At 37.1% G+C, this 14704-nt stretch overlaps 1 protein-coding gene across 15 annotated transcripts in view; it reads right to left on the bottom strand.

The window, feature by feature from the left end:
- Nucleotides 1-14704, bottom strand: part of MBNL1 (muscleblind like splicing regulator 1) — a 205880-nt gene that overhangs the window by 99359 nt on the left and 91817 nt on the right. The window contains exon 3 of one of the 15 annotated variants that reach the window (XM_081790126.1): nucleotides 12428-12633. The exons of 13 other annotated variants lie outside the window; for them this stretch is intronic. The gene's annotated coding sequence lies outside the window, so the exon portion shown is untranslated. Of the gene's footprint in view, nucleotides 1-12427; nucleotides 12982-14704 lie in introns of all 15 variants that reach the window. One more of the 15 variants, XM_081790125.1, reaches the window with a different exon arrangement.

Consider the following 14704-nt stretch of genomic DNA (forward strand, 5'->3'; position numbering starts at 1 on the left):
TTTTATGAGAAGATAGAATGATGGGAAGGCACGAATGTGAGGCCGTTGAGATGTGTGTGAAAAACTCCAGGGACGCTGGAAAGGAGAGTCTAAACTGAAGAGTGAGTGGTTCAAGGTGGCCCTAGCGAGGTGGGCTAGGGCAAAACGGTGCTTCGACTTAGAAGTCCAATGTAATGGAAGGACCTTCTCATGCTTTCCTGGGTGCTTCTAGAAGACAGTAAGATGTCTGTGCAACTGCATGATAGTCATGATCAATCAGTGTGTTACAAAGTTTGGGACAATAATAAAAACACGAAAAGATGAATACATGAAATTTGCCATTTGCTACATTTTACTCACTTAGATCTGTTTTCTCACCCTTCAATTTTTCCTTCTTCATTTATCTTGAAGAGATATAAAATGAAATATTTCCAGGAGGAATTAAAATCAAGTGGCTTACATTATAAACTTTACAGCTTTACATAATTTGAAAATTTAAATAGAAATAATATTTTACTTTCAGGCTAATATGGAGTCTAAAACCATGAAAATCGTAAATCATAAACCAGTTCATAATCTTTCTGTATCTCTGGAGCTCTACTGTAAAAAATAAGTGGATCACTGATTATTTATGTAAAAGGTAAAGAAAGTTGATTAGTAGTTACTATAAAACAAATAGTAACGTACCATAAGCAAACAAAAACATGTACTCTGTTTTTTAAACGAGAGGCAAAGACAATCTTTCATTTTTTTGCTTCTGCTTAGAATTATTTTTGTTAAGAAAGAATCAAAAACATAATTTGACTATTATAATTAAGGGATCTGTGCCTAGAGTGTGGATCAGAACAAAGTTAAAGACATAAACCTAATCTTACTTGGTTGATACAAACAGCTGTATAAACCACAGCACTTAGCAAACATTTGCTTTGCAAATTTTTGTCTTTTCAAATTGTTTATCTGTCAAACGCTTCCACTTTCTATAATAAAGCATGGTTAAAAATGTTGTCTGCCTTTATAAAGTATCCACTTTTGAGCTCTAAGCTACATTTTGTTACATTGTAACTTTCCCAACCAGGAAAAAAGAAAGCCTGATATAATAACCCGTCCCCTTCATTTAAAATTAAGAATTTGTTTTAGAAACCGTTTTTGAGGTTCACAAAGATAGCTAATTATAGCCTTCAGCCTTGTACTTTGATGGAAGGCCAGGCTGCAAGACCTTTCCTGATAGCACAGGTTGGTGGGGTTACTGAAACACATTAGGGGATCACATGGAATGGGGTCACATTAAGTAAGCAACGTATATGCTTACTTATACATGAATAAAACATGTTCCCACCCTCACTTAACATACAGTCAAGGTGGGACTATAGGGGAAGTAAAGTTAAACTAATGAATTTAAAAAGCAATATACAAAAGAGTGCAGACACAAGGCAGTGAGCCACCCACACAGCAAACAAGATGGACTGAAGGCACCGGGGAGGACCTTCTTCAATGTGACCAAAGGAAGTGTTTGGTTCATCTTCCTTAAGTCAGCATCTCTACCCACTTTTTTGACCCCTTCTCAACGTCTCTGACATAGGGTACCCTCCATTATCCCTACTTTAAGGAACCTTCATTCCTTTCCTCTCCAATGACTCCTGCACCTTCCCTTAGTGGAACAAAACATGGTTCCATTGGAAGAACACCTCTAGTCTTCTATAACAACCCTCTCTTCTCTGCTCATTTCCCTGACACCAACTTCTCTTCTTTGTGTTACTGAATCTCTTTATAGAGTTGTCTAAACTTGTTGAGTCCTCATGCGTGTCTTCCAACTTACGAGTGACTCATCTTCTTGGAATCTGGTTTGCACTGAGGACTCTACCTTCTCCCTTCCAATTCTACTCAAATTGCTTTCTCAAAGGTTACTGCTGTCCTCTTCACTGCCAGTCAGCGTATCATTTCTGGTTTCTTGTCCCCTCTGTAGCATCTGCAGCATTAACTATTTCCTTCTTTTCTCTTTTGCCCTTCTTGTGCCCTGTCACTTTCTTTGACTTGTCTCTTTTCTGCCTGCTGATTATAGAGAGATGCACTAGAATTTATCATTGCATCCTTTCTTCTCTGTCCATTGTCTCTCTGAATATAACACAGCACTATCTTACAACACAGCACTAACAGTGCTGAGGGAATGGCTTTCAGATGCTTTTTTGTAAATTCAACTACCCAACCAAATCCGTTATCTGCTCCCTGCTTATTCCTTCTCCAAAGAGAGAGAACACATCAAACGTTAGCAAATGGCAATGCCCCCTCCCTGATCATCCAAACTATGAACCTCAAAGTTATTTTCAGCAAACTTCTCTAGCTTTCCTGTTGATAAATGAGGGATAAAACAGCACAGTACAAAACATTTACAGTGCACACATCTTCTTTTTTTTTAATTTTTAACGTTTATTTACTTCAGAGAGAGAGAGAGAGAGAGAGAGAGAGAGAGCATGAGTGGGGGAGGGGCAGAGAGAGAAGGAGACACAGACCTGAAGCACACTCCAGGCTCTGAGCTGTAAGCACTGAGCCCAACACGGGGCTCGAACCCATGAGCCATGAGATCATGACCTGAGCCGAAGTCGGACCCTTAATTGACTGAGCCACCCAGGCGCCCCATACGGTGCACACTTTTTAAGTACTATTTTTTTTCAAAGCATCACATCAATTTTCCTGAAATATCTTTGAGTGGGCTATATGATTTTATTGTTCAAGATGGGCTACTATGAAATAGGAACTGAATAATTTCCTATTATTAGGCTGACTAACAGATTAGTCAGAAACGATATTCAGCTTTTCTAGTTCAGTAATTGCCTCTAGGCTTTGTAGCAATAGTAAAAACCTTCTAGAGGCAAGCTCAGATAAAAATCGAAAGCCAGTGTTTTGATAAGCTGTTCATTCAGACGTGCAAGTGTCCATTCTTTTTCTTTTCATTTCTTAACATGCCATAGATATAACATTACATTCAGCGGTTCACTTACAAAATAATAAGAAACAAGTTGCCAGTTGTTTGACTCACTTAACAAAGCCACTGATGTTTGCATTTTTCTTAAATAGTGCTTGTGTACTTTTCCAAATTATGAAACAAGACACTGTAGGTAACTCAAGTCAAAAACTAGCTCTATAAATTAGTACCAAGACAAGTAAATGCAACAGCTAGCAATAATTAGATAGCAAGCCCTGAAGAACTGTTATTGGAGTATTTTCAAAAGCCTACAGTGTCTGTTTACATAAGTACTCTATTTAGCACAAGGGATACATTCCTGGGGAATGAGCCCCACGAGAGGGCATGATGGCCAGTACTTGGGCTGATGTGAGCTTGCTTCTCTGTCAGCAAAGGCTCTTCCTTTTCTTCAAATTCCCACCCCTTTATTTCTGTAACCCCTCTTTCTGTTACCAGGCTGTAGTAAGGTGTATTATGTTCTCCATAATGTCCCAAGATTTCCAAAAAGCCTCATTTCCATGCTGATATTTAATCTGTTCCCTTAAACTTTTTCTTCAGCAGTTAAAAATCTGCCACAACAATGTCAAGTGCAGAGCTTTTTTAATACAGCAAAGACACCCAATATACTTCTGGGTGTTGCTGCTGCTGGCTGAAGGGTTCAAAATATGTAGTGTGTGCTCCTTTAAGAACAATTGCCATAAAATCCAAATGAAAATAGGGATAGAAAACACACTAAATTCTTCGAAGCCACTATAATTTTCTTAATCCATTTCTATTTATTTTATTTAGAATGCGATTACACGGATCAATGTTTATTTTTAGAAGAGTACTAACTGCCCTTTTGCTTATGATTTGTGTTTTCTCATCTACTGATTCCCCAAAGCTCTATAAATGTAGGGTAATTCAAACTACAAAAACAGTATCTTATAACCTAGAAAGTTCTCATGCTCCTGTAACAACTGGCTGTTACCACAAAAGAAAATGAGGAATTTCACCCAGTTGCTGTCAATGGATTCTTTGTAGTATTTCAAAAAAGTATTTTTCCCTAAAAATAATAAATAGGAAGAATGTGTTACCAATAAGCCTATGCATTCATTCATCCACTCGCTCTTTGATTTTCACCAACACTCATTTATTCAATAAATACACATTGGCTTATCCAGCTGTTTGGTGAAATACTATACTTTGTTGATACAGCAAATTCTATATTCTCTAGTGTTGAAAATACATTTTCTCCTCAGGGGAAGGTGCTTGTTTTCTGTACCTTTCCTTTCTTCCCATTACATGTGCTTTCTCTCTTGGAAAATTATTTGGGGCAACTGAAAGCAGTCTCAAAATTATAGAATAAATTTTAAATAGGACCTTGACTTTTATAATTTGTGATTATCTGGGAGAAAAAGTAGAGTTTGGACTCTTCCCCACCCCTACCCTCAACCCCACTATTCTTTTAAGTAGATTAAAATTTATACAATTGTTATACTATAGAAACAACAATTTTACTTTAGTGTTCATGAAAGCCCTACAGAAGTGTGTGATCGGTGGGCAGGATTCTGGAAAACACCTACTTTTCACAGTTAAGTTTTAAACTTGGATTTATAGTACTTTCTGGATAAGTGAATTACTTCAGAAACAAGAAGAAGCAGAGTTTACAAACCATGCTGTGCTGTGCATTATCTCCATTAGATATCATTCAGTCCAGGGGGGCAGAATGGTGGGCATGGTCTGGAGGACAGAGGACACACAGAGTACGAAGGGCACTCCATGCAGACCTGTTTCAGGACACTAAACCAAGTCAAAGTCCAGCGCCTTGTCCACAGCCTTCTTACGTCATCTTTACTCTTGTAAAGCTCCTGACTCCCATCCAAAGTGCCCAGAACATTACAAACCTTAAGTAGAAACTGACCTGATTCCCTAAGAATTGGTGGATTTGAGTGATAGGTAGAAAAATGGCCCAGTTGGAGGCCTTAAAAATGAAATCTAACTTTAAAATATCTCTGAAATGGAACATTATTACTTAAAATTAAACGATAATTTTAACTCCATTTGAGGTTCTGTTACTAAAGTATCAATTCAATCAGTATTTTTTAAATAATTTACTTTCAATCTGTTACTTTTCAATCCACTGAAGGTACTTAAAAACAATTCTGGTTCTTTAATGAACCTAAAATCAAAGTTTCCTCTGAGTTGAGATGTCTTTTTTAAAGGGCTCTACTTCCTTGCAGCAACCTTATTTTTTTTAACTTTTTTTTAAATTTTTTAACGTTTATTTATTTTTGAGACAGAGAGAGACAGAGCATGAACAGGGGAGGGGCAGAGAGAGAGGGAGACACAGAATCTGAAACAGGCTCCAGGCTCTGAGCTGTCAGCACAGAGCCTGACGAGGGGCTCGAACTCACAGACCGTGAGATCATGACCTGAGCCGAAGTCAGACGCTTAACCGACCAAGCCACCCAGGCGCCCCATTTTTAACTTTTTTTTTTAATGTTTATTATTTGAGAGAGAGAGAGAGAGAGAGAGAGAGAGAGAGAGAGAGAGAGAAAGCAGGGGAGGGGCAGAGAGAGATGTAAACAGAGGATCTGAAGCAGGCTCCGTGCTGACAGCACACAGCCTGATGTGGGGCTCAAACTCCTGAACCGTGAGACCATGGCCTGAGCTGAAATTGGACCCTGAACCAACACAGTCACCCAGGCGCCCCATGCAGCAATCTTAATATGGTACAATTAGGTAGGTACTCCTTTGTCATCTGAGAGTTTATTAAATTTTTGTTTGCAAATTTATCAACACAGTTTCAAAATTAAAATTACCATAAAAGAAAGTATAAGTGCAATTCCTCAATCCTGGACTCTAAAAGTAAAATTTGGATTACTTAAAGTCTTAAAGTCATTTTATTTAAATATTTGGTGTGGGGTCTAAAACAGAGTTTACCTTAACTATTGTGATAATTGCTAGATGCGAGGTTTCCAGACAGTTAATCAAGAATGGTGACAATGATTAAACACCACTCACTTTATTTAGAACATTTTCTCTCTTATTAGCGCTGACACTGTTATTTCCAATGACAAAATTCTCCTCAGGGAGAGATTGCACGGATTTTATTTGTACCACTGCCTTTTATGTTTTTAAAAGGGTAAAACAGAACAGATTAAAACTGCCAAGAGCATATCCGGGGCAAGGCTGAGGAGAAGAAAAACTGGTATTCAAGTATCTAAGTTATTTCATGTGTACAGCACTTTATGGGGAGTTGAATTTTTGCTGGCTAATACATACTGCTTCAATAATGTCTCTAGCTTATTACCTAATCAAAACTCACATGATGAATTGCCTAAATAAACTAAAATCAGGCATCAGGAAATACCAGGAAAAGAAAATAAAAGCACCTGCCACAGTTTTTCACACACAAAAAGTATGCCAGACCCACCATATAACTCAGGGACACAAAGCCATAAAAGCAACTGGTTAGAAAGGGTTATAAGGAGTTAATATCATCCAATTCCTGGTTCTGGTGTAAATCCTTTATGGTAAAAGCAAAAGCCTGTGTGTGTGCATTTCCATCTCTACACGTGTGTGTGTGTGTGTGTGTGTGTGTGTGTGTGTGTGCGCACGCGCGCGCGCGCACAGAGAGCGGGAAGGGAGGGAGAACAAGAGGGAGAGGGCAAGTTTACAGACACACTGGAAAAGAAACACACAGAAAGACCCCGCTTTCTATAAAATACACGACGTATGTCAGTGTGATTTTGCCATTGTGTACTCCATTTTTTGTTTAGCTTCATATCAATGAGTACTTTGCCAAGCAAAAATGTTTTAATATGTAATGACTTAGCACTTGATTTAAGAGTCTGTTCTTGAGATACCAGGGACGGCTCCCCACTATCTTAATACTAGAGAAGCACGACTGTAGCACATGGTCTTTTTCAAATTAAGGAGACACAAATGCTCATGGAAACATGTGGTGTGATGTTAACTCCCACTTAGGAGTTTTGTCACTTTGTTTTGTTTTATTTTGTTTTGTTTTAGGCTACACACCAGCAAGGAGCCCACCACGGGGCTTGAACTCACAACCCTGAGATCAAGACCTGAGCTGAGATCAAGAGTCTGACACAACCTACTGAGCCACCCGGGCACCCTGCTCACTTGAGGTTTACCAAACAGCTATCTTTCAGGTGCCAGCACACAATATCCTTGTCCTTAAAGACAAGGAGCTAATGTATCTGGCCATACACTATGCAAAGTAATTGGAATTCTTATTTGGATTATCTAAAAAAACCTTTATGGCAACTTAAATTTTAACAAAAATGTTTAGGTGTAACAATAAGCATAGCTAGTTTTTTTAGTAAGTTTTGTGTTTTTAATATAGACTTTGATTGAAAGATATGTTCATCTTATTATTTTAGGGAATACGCATCAAAAGAGTAGCAAAAATTTGTAACGAAAAAGCCTCAAAGTTTTACCCATCGTCCCCCACAAATATTCAGCTTTTAGAATGACACTGACTTCCCACATCATCTGCATAAACTCTTCGTTTTCTGACCATGTACTACAAATTACAACTTTACAATATGACATATTGAAAACCATATTTTGATAATTTCCTAATATAAGGTTTTATATATATCAACGATGTTATTTACAGATACATTTTTCCTCAAATCTCTGGCACCAAAGTTGAATTTTTAAAGCCAGAAACATCATTTTTAACTGCATGAGAAACCAATGTAAATGGATTCTAATAGATTTTGATTCTTTAAACTCTAGGTCCTCTGCCTGCAAAGTTTTAAAAACTTGGAATACTTTATGCCTACATCAATTAATCAGACTACACTGACAGTTTCAATTTCGCCATGTCCCTAAACCAGTCATTACAAAGACTATGTACATTCAGCTCCCTGGCCCACCCCTAGATCTGCCTCAACTCTTCCCTCTGTCCCAGAGGGAGCCCCAAGTCATCCTGTTCTTCCTGCACTGCAGCCCTGCTTTCCAATCCCTTGGTTGGCCATGATACCCTTAAATGAGTTCTTCCTTTTTTCATTATCAAGCATGTATCAAGCGCCCACTGTTTCCTACACCCTATGTGAGGCACTGCCAACAACTAAGATGAACATCTCTGACTTCAAGAAGTTTGAGAATTTAGGAAGGAAAGTCCCTGGTCTTACTAGCATTCAAGGCTAACCCGTGATACTCAGCTTAACCCAGGTTAACTCACTCTCCCCAGAATTGAGCCCCAGCTGCTGGTCTGGGTTCTGCTTCAAAAAAGAAAGAAAACAATCCCACCACATCTGCTTAACCAGGACTATTGTCATCACCTGGTTACTCTGATGCCACTCACTGACATCAACCCAGATTGAGAGTTCACCCACCTTCTGGATGGTACAACCACTCTATATTTGGGTCAATTCTGACCTTTGATGCCTTCTCCCCCTTTCTGCACTGGTCTGCCACTGGGAAAATAGCTTTGACAAGGAAAGCATATGGATTCTTGGAGAATGGAAAGTCATCTAATCACTGAGATCCTATCCATTTTTAACATTTTATGGGGTTCTGATTTTCATAAACCATGCATTTCATTTTGTGGACATGCTATTGTTTTTAAAGAAACATTTACATCTCTATCAATTATAATAAAAGTCACTTATTGGAGGTGCTCTTTAATTTCTATCACTTACTGTCTACAATAATGTGATATAATAGACACTATTATGTGATTCATACACAAAGAACCCTAGAGAGGTATGCAATTTACTTAATACCACACAGTTCCTATGAGGCAGGGCTGAAATTCTAATCCTTGGAAGACTTACTCCTAGAGTTTTCTCTAAACCACTGAACTATGCAACTTTCCCCATCAGCATACATGACATCATGATTTATGCATCATAAAAGGTATGAGTAGGTCATATGAGTAGGTATGAGAAGCAGTGTCAGAGTTCAGAGACAAGCATGAGTTTTTGCTTTGTGGTTCTTGATGCTATTGCTTATGGAAAGAGTGTATGTATTCCTGTTTCATTTGGTTTTCCCATCAGACAGACTTGGGTCTGAATCACTTTCTAGTTATAAAATCTTGGGAAAATTACATAACAACAACAATTTATTGGTTGTTTTCTACATGCTAGCCACTGTGCTAAGTGCTTGGCATACACTTTCTCATTAAATTAAATTAAATATTCATAAAAATCCTGACAAAGAGATTATATTCTTCATATTTTAGAGTGGGTAAGACTACAACTGACAAAGTAAGTAGCCTTTCCAAGGTCCAATAGCCAAGGAGTAAACAGACTGCAGTGGAAGGAGACTTAGGCAGAACCATCTTGATGGCACTATGCCATGAAAAGGTTAAGACTGAATTTGGGAACTAGCACTTACGGCCAGGTGTTACAACTAGTAAGGACCTGTGCTCATTGTCCACCAGTCCAGATGGTTCTCATTCTCTCCAAGGAAGGATAAAGAATACACAGGAAAGAGCGAACAGTGGAAATTGAGAGGTACCAGTCTTATGAGTTGAGTGACGGCAGAAATACTCAGGGATCATTATGACTGGGGTTAAGAACCTTATTTTGAGAACTGGCCTAAGACTTCAAGACTAAACTTTCAGTGAGTAAGTACTTCACATCTTTTCCAAAATAAGTGTTATAAATCTCTATTCCAAAAGTACTCCAGCTAGTTTTCAAACTGAACTTCCTAAAAAGAGCATTCAGAGTTTTCATTCTTAGTTTTGCACACATTTTACTCTCAGGTCCATCCATATTGGGCCTTAAGTCCATCTTGGGCATCATTCAAGGGGAATGGATTATAGTTACACCTCCCAAAAAATCCCATAAAGGGAGCCTGGGCATGGCCCCATTAAATGATGATAGATATTCAGTAAAGTCAGGGAGAATTTGGATTTTGAGGTAATAATTCTAAGTCAGGCAACCAGAAAGCATTTAAATTAACAAACATGTCAAATAATTTCACTTACATATAATTATTATAGCACAGAGAATGTGCACCCATTCACTTTTATGATATCACACATAAACAGATACCTTTAAAGATGCAAGCTAAGGAATTTTTCAACTTTGGAAATAGTGGAAGTCAATTAAAAATTTTCTGCTTAGAAACAGAAAATGAACTGCCACATACATACACACACACACATAGGTGTAATCTTTTCAATTTTAAGAACTTAAATTTTCAGAAAACTGCCAAATTTATAGGATCACACACTGAAATAAATGGCATGCCAGAAGTTTAATAGTCCATCCGAACAAAAATATTTTAATGATTCTTGCACTGTACTTTTGAAAATCCTAATATAAGTAAGGTAAGCCACATTACACGAGGCAGAAATAAAAAGGAAATTCGAAAGGCCACAATCAGGCTACACTGCAGAAGTGAGCTCACATTTATCAGCCGTGATCAGACACACTTGATACTGAGGAAAATCACTTTAACTCCTAGACTCCATTCTTTGCTCTGCAAACACTGGCAGGCTGAAATGTAAGGCAACTTCAGTAAATAGCATTGCCTAGAGTCAAGTGCCCCGGGTTAGAATTCAGTGACTTGTATTCTGGTCTTGGCTCTAGGCTTAAAAATTGTGAATTATCAGCCCTCTGTTCCCTTATCTGCAAAAGGGTCATCCTATTATTTATTCAATAGATTTTTTCTATTCAGGTAGTTGCTAAGATCTTTATGGCACCAATACTTTATATGATGTACCTTTTCTGTACATCCTAAAAAAGAAATCACTTAGGTCTTACTGTACTGAGTTCAGCTTATGTGAAGTTACTTTGTCCATTAAACATTAAATGCAGTGAATACCACTAACTCATTATGTTCCATTCAAAATATTGTAAGTATTTTTAAAGTTTTAAAGTAATTTTATAAATGTCTACAATAATTTCACTCACTCTATCTTAATGTTTAATATTTAATGATAATATTTTATTTATTATTAAATATTATAAATACTATTTTATTTATTAAACATTATAAATAACATTTTATGTATTAATAATTTAATATTTAATATAATCTATAATACAATTTATAACATAATATATAATGATAATTAAGTACATACATTGTTTCAATTCTTGTCCTAGAAGATTATAAGAATTCTAAATAAATAGAAAAAGGAAAATGTACTTCAGAAGCCAACCTGAAAATAATGCAACCTCCCGGCTTGAGACTGTGCCTTATATTTTCAAAAACTATAAACTCATTATAAATGTTAAGAATTAAAGCATTACAATTGTCCTCTTCTGTTTTTACACATGAAATCAATTACCCGATTTAACGCACTAGAAAGACTTCCAGCATTCCATTCACTTATACTTTTGAGGTCTCGAGGAAATAAAACTGGGTTATTTTCAAGTGTAAATAAAATACTTTGTTGAACATCTTTTAGTTTAAAAAAAACAAGCATTCTAAATAGGCACTATCAAAGAGAAACCTTGCTTCATTTTGTATGGCTATTAGCAAATACTCTTTTTCATTTTTAAAACCTCAGTTACACATTCAGTTATTGAGATGAAGGAGTTTCAATGTGACAGCTAATAGCCTTGATTCCAACTACAGGGCATCAATTAACAGATTGAGTCCACATTGAAAAGAAAACAAAGGACAAAAAAGAGATGAATGAAAAGTAAGGCCACTGAGGATCTCATACTAGAAGAGCTGTCTTAATATCACTTCACAGATTACTGCTTACGAATGGAGGCAGGGCAAAGAATAAAAGTTGTAAATAATGCTGAAGAGATAGGTGACTGTGCTGTTCACGCCAAAATGCTGCTGATCTCTCTCTCCCTCTCCCCCTCGCCCCCCCTTCATCCAGGTTATTTACACCCATATGGAGTTTTTTTTTCCCCAAAAATTAGGGGCGGGGAATGATTCCCCTTTAAAAAACTGAAAATCAAGCCCTAAAAGAAGAGGAAATGCTACATTTAGAATGCTAAGCAGTAATGTTTGACAAAGGACAATATTGTACCCTTGAAGTACCACGATCTGAACACCTCTTCCCACTCCTTTTGAATTAATTACGGCTTTAGAAATTTGAGTGTAAATAAATTAAGGAAATAGTAATTTAATATTTCTAGTTTTAAACATTAACAGAAGTAAACAAAATACAGGCATTTGGAAACAAATAACTTCTACTTTATTTTTTACTGTTTTAACTGTTTTAATTCTCAAGATTTCTCTTACTGAATACACAATGTAGACTGTGAAAGAGAAAAGAGTGCTTCATAGATTCCAATTCAAAGAATGGAAAAAACATTTTTTTAATCTATTCAATGCCAAGTTTAATATAAATAAAATAGATTAGAAATGCTATCATACCAAATTCCCAAAAGAGGCATTTTAATACGTAGTTACCCAACCGAAGACTCATATTCTGGCTCTATCATCAAGCACAGAGTTCCCCAAGGATATTCTTTAGCTATTTAGTCTACATTAAATCCATGGCTGTAGGTTTTCAGCTTCTAGAACAGCTTCCTAGAGAAATCAGAATCTTACCTTTACATATCTTCTGCAGACGTTTCTTGGTGCTTTGAAAAGTCCTGAGGTCTATGTCAAACGGCCATTCTCTTGCTCCCAGGGTCTTAGGGGCTTGGAGAAATCCCAACACCTGCTGCTACCACTGAGTGTCGATGCTAGAAAAGCTTCAGGGTTTTGACAGCAGGATCACTGAGCCACAGCCAAAGCTTGGGAAGCCTTAACAACTGAAAGCAAGTGTAGAGGGCAATGTGGTACCCAGCACGGGCTCAATTGTAGCAGCAGGGGAAGGAATACTCCCGCCCTCACAAGGGTATAGAGGCAGCCATCAGGGAACCCAGGCTCTGTCGATGGACAGGGCGGAGGAAGTGGAGACATGACCACACAGCACAAGACCCTGGGGGAACGGAACAACTAGCACAGAGCTCAGGTAGCGCTTGAAAAGAATCACCAAAATTCCCCGACAGAACACAAGAAGCAATGGCGAAATGCAACAAAATACATGGAGACAGGCCATTCTAGCATCCCATAAGAGAGCCAAAAACACAGTTGAGGGGGAGATATGGAGCTCTAGTCTAGAAAGAAAAGTAAGGAAGACATATTACAGTATGCCTACTGTGTTTGAGCTTAACAATCTAGTAAGTGACATAAAATTCCTAAATCCTATCGTTCTAACATTCATATTAAGAAAACTCACAAATACAAAAAATCACAGGGTGCTAATCCACAAGCCAGCAGAAATTAAAAGGCAAAGCTGTCCATTATCAGAGGACAAAATGTAACCGAAGTTTAAACTGAACTTGATTTTAACTTGAGAAATAAAATTGCTTTTTAAATAAGAACAACAAATGTTTTATCAAATATACCACCTCCTATCCTGATGAGATGAGGAAGGCTGAAGGAGGAATTCAATGAGATGAGAGAAAAAGAATATGAAGAAAAAGAAGTGGACACAGAGTGTTCAGAAATTAAAAGAAGAAGGCACAGAAGAAGAGGCAGGAAGAAAAGAGGAGGAAGACAGGAAAGTGTGATTAATGTGCTAGGTGTTAATGCATGGTCACATAAACCGCTCGCTAAGACTCTCCAGAAGCTGGACTTGATAATGTTCTGTTTTCCAGAGAGCTCCTTCTAGCTTGTTAACCACTTTTCACAGCTCTTCAATGATTCGCAAGCCCTCAGGAGCTCATGCAAAGGAGCCCGCTGAATATTAAATATCAAAAAGGTACAAGAGACAGACCCTAAGACAATTCTGCTTCGAGGAGCTGGATAAAATCAAGTAAGGAATGAAATATAAACTCTGACAGGACTTTAATAATTCCTAATATGTGTCAAAATAAAAATAATCGGGTTAATTTAGGAACTATCATTTTTTCAAGACTAGAAACAAATTAACCATGGGTGCCGTTTTACGCTTGTTTCAGAAATAAATAAGAAAATCTGCTGCTTGATGGCGGTTACATATATGCAATTCTTGACTTCACATATTGACTTACCTATGTTTTTAAATTCAAGTTAGCCAAAATATTAATAATAATCTTTTACCTGGGTATCAAGTAGCTGAAATCATGCTGTTTTAGGAAAGGCTGATTTCCATGCCTCACCATATAGATATAGACATATAGTTAATAACACACACAATAAAAGCAGCTCTTGTTGGGCAAATTTACTTACATCCCTTACATCACTAAGGGTCCACCACTTTTATAAAATGAAATAATCCTTAGGCTACATAATACTAAGTACTCCCCAGGCAGCTAGTACTTTAAATTTGAGAGAATTGAGAATTTATGACAGAAAAGGATGGAGAATCTGAATTTCCCCTTAAAAATATTTTTTATTGTATAAACAGTGCCTCTAAGTTCAGATGTTGGTGTGAACTAAAACTTAATATTTTAAAACATAATATTTTCAGTATGATAGCTTTGGATAAGGAAAGACTGAGTGAGCCATAATGGTGGAAACCAAAGGGAAGTGGACTTTAAAAAAAATGTATAGTCTGACTTTGAACAAATATAAAACATCAATTACAGTTTGTTTTTCTGACCTATGTTGTCAACCCCACTCATGAAAATCAGTTTCAACAATCTAGCCAACAATAACTAAAACAAAAAAATGTGAACGAGTAAATGTTGCCAAATGCAAAATGGCAACATGGATTCATTTGCAAAACTCTTTAGATTACATGGTATGTCAGGATTATTTTCAGTGGAAATAGAAAAATCAGTACTAGCCATTTAAAAATATACATTCTATTGCTACTGAAGTATCTTACTAAAGTAATAAGATCAAATCATCTAA

Source organism: Panthera onca, chromosome C2 (genome assembly GCF_046562875.1).
Source record: "Panthera onca isolate mPanOnc1 chromosome C2, mPanOnc1 haplotype 2, whole genome shotgun sequence".
Lineage (NCBI taxonomy): Eukaryota > Metazoa > Chordata > Mammalia > Carnivora > Felidae > Panthera > Panthera onca.